The following is a 7,108-nucleotide window of genomic DNA, read 5'->3' on the forward strand; positions in this document are numbered from 1 at the left end:
TATAATGGAGAATTAACTTACTTGCTTGCTTTACTTGAATTATATGGTAAATTTTAAATTTTAAAATCTAAAAAAAAACTTGTTATATATTTCAAATTCAATATTTCGAATTTTTCGAATTTTCTATTTATTGTTTTTGGGTTGTCCAAAAGATGGAAATTATTAAAATATTTATTAATTGCCAAAATGTATACTATACATGTCACTATTTACTTTCTTTGTTTATTATTTACACTTTATACTGACTAAAATTGACTCTCTCCTCTTCTTCCCTCGAGGGGGGTTGAAATTTCCAAAAATCCTTTTTAGTGTGCATTTTCATGACGTCCCCCACTAAAATGGAAAGTTTTTCCAAATTAAGATTAATAAAACGCTACTTAAGAAGTGCAATAAGCCAAACAAAACTTAGAAATCTATCATTAATTTCTATTGAATCTACATTGGCTGCCACTCTAGATTACGATTCCCTAATTAACGAATTTGCTAAAGTTAAAGTTAGAAGGGTAAAACTGTAGTAGATTCTTGTAGTTGATACTTGATATCATTATTTTAAAGAAATTTTTATTTTCAAAATAAAAATAGTATTCGTACAATTTGTGCAGTTTTTTTTTTTAAATCACAACCGAAGGTATTTTAGAGAAAAACATTTAAGGGGCGGCATTTCGAAGACTTGCATCACACTGAGGAAATCTACGGCACGGCCCCACTTGCATGCATCACTGGTATAAATTAGGGGCAACAAGGGGGGTGCCATAATAGGATCTCGCTCCATCCTAAAACTTACCTCGGGCCGGCACTGCTTGCAACATTTAAAATTTTGGTGGCACCATCTGTTGTTATATTTTATTTAAAAACTTGTTATATTTTTAACTATTATAAAATGGCAAAAAGCTTAATTTTGAGGGTAGGAATTAGTTTTATAAAATATTTGTAAATGCTAATAAGGAGTAAAATTGTCATTAACTCTGACTCTACTGGAGATACACACAACACACATTATCTCCCCATCCCCTTGACCTTTAACCACCAAAATTTAACAGCATCAATCCCCCTAATAAACCTCCATGCAAAATTTCAGAAATTTTCAAGAAAAAGCACAGGAGTTATTAAGCTTCAAACAAGGTGAACAAAATTGTATCCCACATAAACACACACACATACACAAACATCCATACATTTAGAAATTACCCTCTAAATTTTTGCATTTCTCAATGTTTAAAGGTGTCTTAAGTCCAAAAATGTAAAAATCTGAGTGATTCATTTTTTTGCTAGATTGCCATACTTTTCCTGTGTATAACAGCCAAGAAAGTAATACTGTTAGTACTATATTTTTGTGTGTATAATTCATGAAAGTATACGCCCATAGAAAATTGCCAGAACAAAAAATAAAACCTTTTCATACAGATTGTTTGCTTCACTGTTTACCCTATATATGTGGTGAAACAAGCAATCTATATAGCCTGTATACTGTGACTGTAATCATTGTATATTATGTATACTCTGCACACTATGGGTGCAATCAATCACAATGTATAACCTGCTCCATCTCATAACTTGCATCTCATTCAAATTATTTTTTAAACATATATAAGCTGTGCATTGCACATATGAAAATATAGTACTAATAAATGCTTTGTTTCCCAATTTATAGTGCTGGATGGAAAGTAAACTGCTGAAAGGAAAATTAGTTCTTAAGCCATAAGTTATATATATACATATAATTGCCACTATGAGATGCTGATCTTTGTTACAATACAGTGAAACCCTGTTATTCCGGATATTCCGGAATAAGAAAGATAGACACAAGGAAAATCTATATTTGCAAAAATTCAAAGAAATAACTTGTAAGTAGTACATTCTTGCCTGAGTTTAATGTTGCAGCTGTGAGAATACTATTTTCCCTTGGATCAATTCCAATTTTTAACACTTGTAACTTTATAACCAAGGATCTGGTAATAAAAATAAATACTGTACAGTATATCACAATTACTTTGGTTCAAATTAGTTCTTTGGTTTCCCTATGGAGCACTAAACCTATTACCAATTGATCTTGAAAAAGGTCATAAAGAGAAGTTCTACCCCACACAAATATTCAGGAAACTTATGTATGTGTACTGTACCAGCTGATAGAAAACAACAAACTAATACTTTATGCAGATACGTTTTTGCTTTATACTGTTAATATTGTTGTAAAAGTATATACAGTCGACCCCCCCTATAAGACAGTAGATACGTTCCATTCTTTAGGAATCCGATTTCTTACGAGTCCTTCCAATCACAGCCCGACATGTGTCAAGTTTATGGACTATGGTTGTTTGAAAGGTTTTCTTCCATAAAATTAATCGATTCTAGACTAATCCAACTCAACATTTCCAAAATACGTATATTTTTTTTTGGAAATAATCCGTATAAACTACGCTATAAACAAAAAATTGTAGGGTTACTTACCAAGTGTGCACCATTCGACATCGCCGTTGCTCAAGCTTGTTTTCGTTGCAGAACAGCTCAGCAAACTGCGGACGCGATTTCTGATGTTATTTTTCTGTTACTTTGCTGAACTTTGGAGACATCATTAATATAAATAATTTTAATCGCCGTTGAATAAGAAATGTTTCTTTCACAAGAAATGTATAAAATTACAGTGCTGTATTAGACTTACGGTACCTAATTTACATACTGTACAGACGATAGTTTGCCTAAACTCTCCGTAGCGTGGCGCTAGGCGGTGGAAAATGTATATATAATTATAATAAAGTTATAATAAATTAAGTTAATATATAATTATATATACTTAATATATAATTATATGTACAGTACCTAATTTATATATAATACTGTACAGACGATAGTAATCTCTCCGTAGCGTGGCTCTTGATGGCGCGGAAAGTAGTTCGGCTGCCCGATGACGTTTTACATAATTATAGGAGATTTTTACCGTTTTTTACGGATACCGTCACAATTTTTTCGTTGTCTTATAGGAATCGTAATTATAGGAACCCGTTTTATAGGTCTACTGTATAATGTGCAGTAAATAAAATATAATGTACTGTACATCTAAACTGTGTTATTTATAGTGTTAACAAATTTTCCAGATGTTTTTGGTCATTTGAATTGGGCCTGGTCCTGTTTGAGCAGGATAAATTAGGTTCCACTGTACAACAAATGAGTATTTATAAACAGAACTAAAAATTTCAATAATAAAATGATTCTAAATTTGAAAAAGATATAGTAGGTATATTTTTAAAATGCAGAAACTCTATCCTGAACTGGATGTATATAATATGACAATACTTCCAAACCTAAAATACAGTGAGTAAAATAAAAACATTTATTGAATAACAAATGTTTTCAACCTTTACAAAAGCCATCTTCAAGTTCTACTGGTATAACACAAATTGAACATAAAAGGAATTTTAAATAATGTTTTTTATGTACAAATGTTGCATGCAGAGCCGGCCCTACCATAGGGCAAACGGAGCAGCCGCTCCAGGCGCTAAGTCCTAGGGTGCGCCTCAGTGGTAAAGAAAATTAAAGGAAAAAATTTTTTTTTTCATTTTTCGGTATTTTAATTGCAAGCGTGTGGACAGTATGTGAATGGCCTTATCTGTTGAGACGCGCATCGGTCGAGTGCGTGGGCGGGGTTCCACCCCAGGGCGCCATAATAGGATCTCGCTCCATCCTAAAACTTGCCTCGGGCCGGCACTGGTTGCATGCACAGGAACATAGTATTACAATATAAAATAAAAACAAAAATGATTACAAAAGAAAACAACACATACAAAAAGGTTAAATATTTATAAATAACAAAAAGTCAGAATAAACTAAACTCCAAAACAACTGAAGTGCTGATATATGTAATGATAACATATGAACATAATATATATACTAAGCCTAAAACTTACAAAACATTACATAGTTGCTAAATGTGCTCGAGTACTGCCCTCCAGGCATGTGACATAGGAGCCTTGTCCCTGCTGTTGATAGCCATTTCTCTAGAAAAATGCCCTGTATATCTCAAGAATCTCCAGGTATTTTAGTTGCGATGGTAATGTGTTTTGATGTAGAAGGTGTGCTCTTTCAAAGTAAATCTCTACATCTGCATTTGATGCGTAGGCAGCAAATTTATAATTGTATGTGCTATCCTATGATGATGACATTGTCTTAAACTGTTCTTTTAATTTAAAAATTTTTATGTTTATCAATTTAGTGTTGTACAGCAAATTATGGGGTAACCATATTTAATTATTTGTATGATTTAATTTTAATTTTAATTACTATTTAGTAATAATTATTAATTAGTTCAAAAATTGTTTTATGTGCAATAATTTTTTGGAAAACTTTGAGTCCTGAAAATATACTGCACACCTGGGCATTTTGCAGCTTTTCTTTGACTTATCAGAACTATCAGCATTCATTATCTTTGTGTTTTGGAACCATGTTCACAAAAGTGATTAATATAAATGAACAGTGAGAAGCAGCACTGATATCATGTAGATTCATGTTATAAGCAGGAGTTCCAGATAGATTGATGTGGGGCTCAGTGTTTAGTGCAAAACAAATAAGTCACAGTAACACTTTCCCAGAATGAGAATGAGCGTGACTGAGTGAGATGCTGTAAGACTTCACACATTATGGAAAATGGCATTGATTTAGTCTGCAATTAAGAATGACCATATATATTCGGGTTTTTTTTTTTTTTTGTTTATTACCAAAAGCATAAATCTGAAATCATGTGGACAAGCCCACATATGGCAAGGTCCTGCTGTATATTACTGTAGAAATATAGTTTTATAACATCAGTTTTTTTTGTTATTATCAGAAAAATTATATGCATGCTTGTGATTTTATTTTAGATATTAATATAGAATATTGGTTTAAAAATTTATTCTATGTGTAGATGTTTCTGTTAATCAGACTTGTATCATTTGCTTTATTTTTATACAGAGTATTTGTATAAATAAATGTATAAAAAAGAGTGCAGATTCCTATCAATTCAATTTTTTTTTTTAATGATTATCAACTTCAATCTCAGATTTCTAAACATTCTGCTATGGAGCAGCTTAATTCAGAGTGATAAAAAAGAAATCATTGCATACTTGCGTTATATAATTTACAATGTAGATGCATTCCAACTTTTTAATAATTTTTTAATATAAATATACAAGCTTATATATATATATACATACACACATGCCTCACTCAGACGGGCTGGCGNTCCGTGGACAACACCTGGTCCTAAAACGAATTAGTTAGAAAACAAACGATGGACAATCTATTAAGTTTAACGTATTTAGACTTTTACAGCTGTGGTGAGAAACGTTTAAAATTTACAAGAACCCTGTCGCGTCTTTTGAGGTATATTAGTGATGCGACAAAAGAGGCATTTGAAATTGACTGGTATCGGCACCCTCGGGATTTGGCAGCCCGTGTGCATGTACACACCGCACACCTAGCAGGACCGTCTCTGATTCCACTCTAAGGAGCTATTTGACTAAGTCAGGGCCGTGCCGTGCTATGATGCAGTGATGCATCATTGCACGGCACGGCCGCATCAGGCGGCATCGTAAGGGGGCGGCATAAGAAGCGAAATCAAATTATTATTTGAACCATTCAATAATTAAAAATTTTTACGCAACGCTTTTCTATATTGATCTATGTTATTCCGATATTGATGTATATTATTAATCACTTATCGCATGCCTCTGCTTAAGTGCTTTCGGTACCCTTTGATTTCGGTTTATGGTGCAAATGCATTGTTGGAGAGTGACAGTCAAAAGGCTTTTGACAAGACAGCGCAAAGCTATTGTTTTTGTTTGTAATATACCGCGCGACTCTCCTAAAAGCTGAGGCAGCAATTATCATAAAAGACAATTGCACGTGTAACGTGTTGATAGTTCTGCTTTGACCTTAAATTATTGACAATATTTGGCTTTAACGTTAGTTTGTCTCTATAAGTAGCGAGTGGCTGTGCTGTGTTTAATCAGTGAATCTAATATATATCTGTATCAGTATAATATATTTACTAATTCAGTTTTTTGTGTTTAAAAAGTATATCAGGTAAGAAAATTATTGTTTTTTTACAGCAATTTTAGTTACTTACTAGCTGCAAGGACCCGCTTTGCTGGGTTTTTATTTGTGGGCAAAAAGTAACGAATAGTGAAGATTAAGATAATTACATTATAGCCAATCTTACCCGTTTTCACAGACTGCAAGAATTAGGTCCCCCGTTTCCAGACTAATTAGAGAATTTTTACGTCCAGTCAAACAAACTATTTTCAATTTGATCAATTTTCTGGAACGTTTACANTTGGTGGCACCATCTGTTGTTATATTTTATTTAAAAACTTGTTATATTTTTAACTATTATAAAATGGCAAAAAGCTTAATTTTGAGGGTAGGAATTAGTTTTATAAAATATTTGTAAATGCTAATAAGGAGTAAAATTGTCATTAACTCTGACTCTACTGGAGATACACACAACACACATTATCTCCCCATCCCCTTGACCTTTAACCACCAAAATTTAACAGCATCAATCCCCCTAATAAACCTCCATGCAAAATTTCAGAAATTTTCAAGAAAAAGCACAGGAGTTATTAAGCTTCAAACAAGGTGAACAAAATTGTATCCCACATAAACACACACACATACACAAACATCCATACATTTAGAAATTACCCTCTAAATTTTTGCATTTCTCAATGTTTAAAGGTGTCTTAAGTCCAAAAATGTAAAAATCTGAGTGATTCATTTTTTTGCTAGATTGCCATACTTTTCCTGTGTATAACAGCCAAGAAAGTAATACTGTTAGTACTATATTTTTGTGTGTATAATTCATGAAAGTATACGCCCATAGAAAATTGCCAGAACAAAAAATAAAACCTTTTCATACAGATTGTTTGCTTCACTGTTTACCCTATATATGTGGTGAAACAAGCAATCTATATAGCCTGTATACTGTGACTGTAATCATTGTATATTATGTATACTCTGCACACTATGGGTGCAATCAATCACAATGTATAACCTGCTCCATCTCATAACTTGCATCTCATTCAAATTATTTTTTAAACATATATAAGCTGTGCATTGCACATATGAAAATATA

This window comes from Centruroides sculpturatus, unplaced genomic scaffold, assembly GCF_000671375.1.
Source record: "Centruroides sculpturatus isolate CEXI.00-Female unplaced genomic scaffold, Cexi_2.0 scaffold53, whole genome shotgun sequence".
Classification (NCBI taxonomy): domain Eukaryota; kingdom Metazoa; phylum Arthropoda; class Arachnida; order Scorpiones; family Buthidae; genus Centruroides; species Centruroides sculpturatus.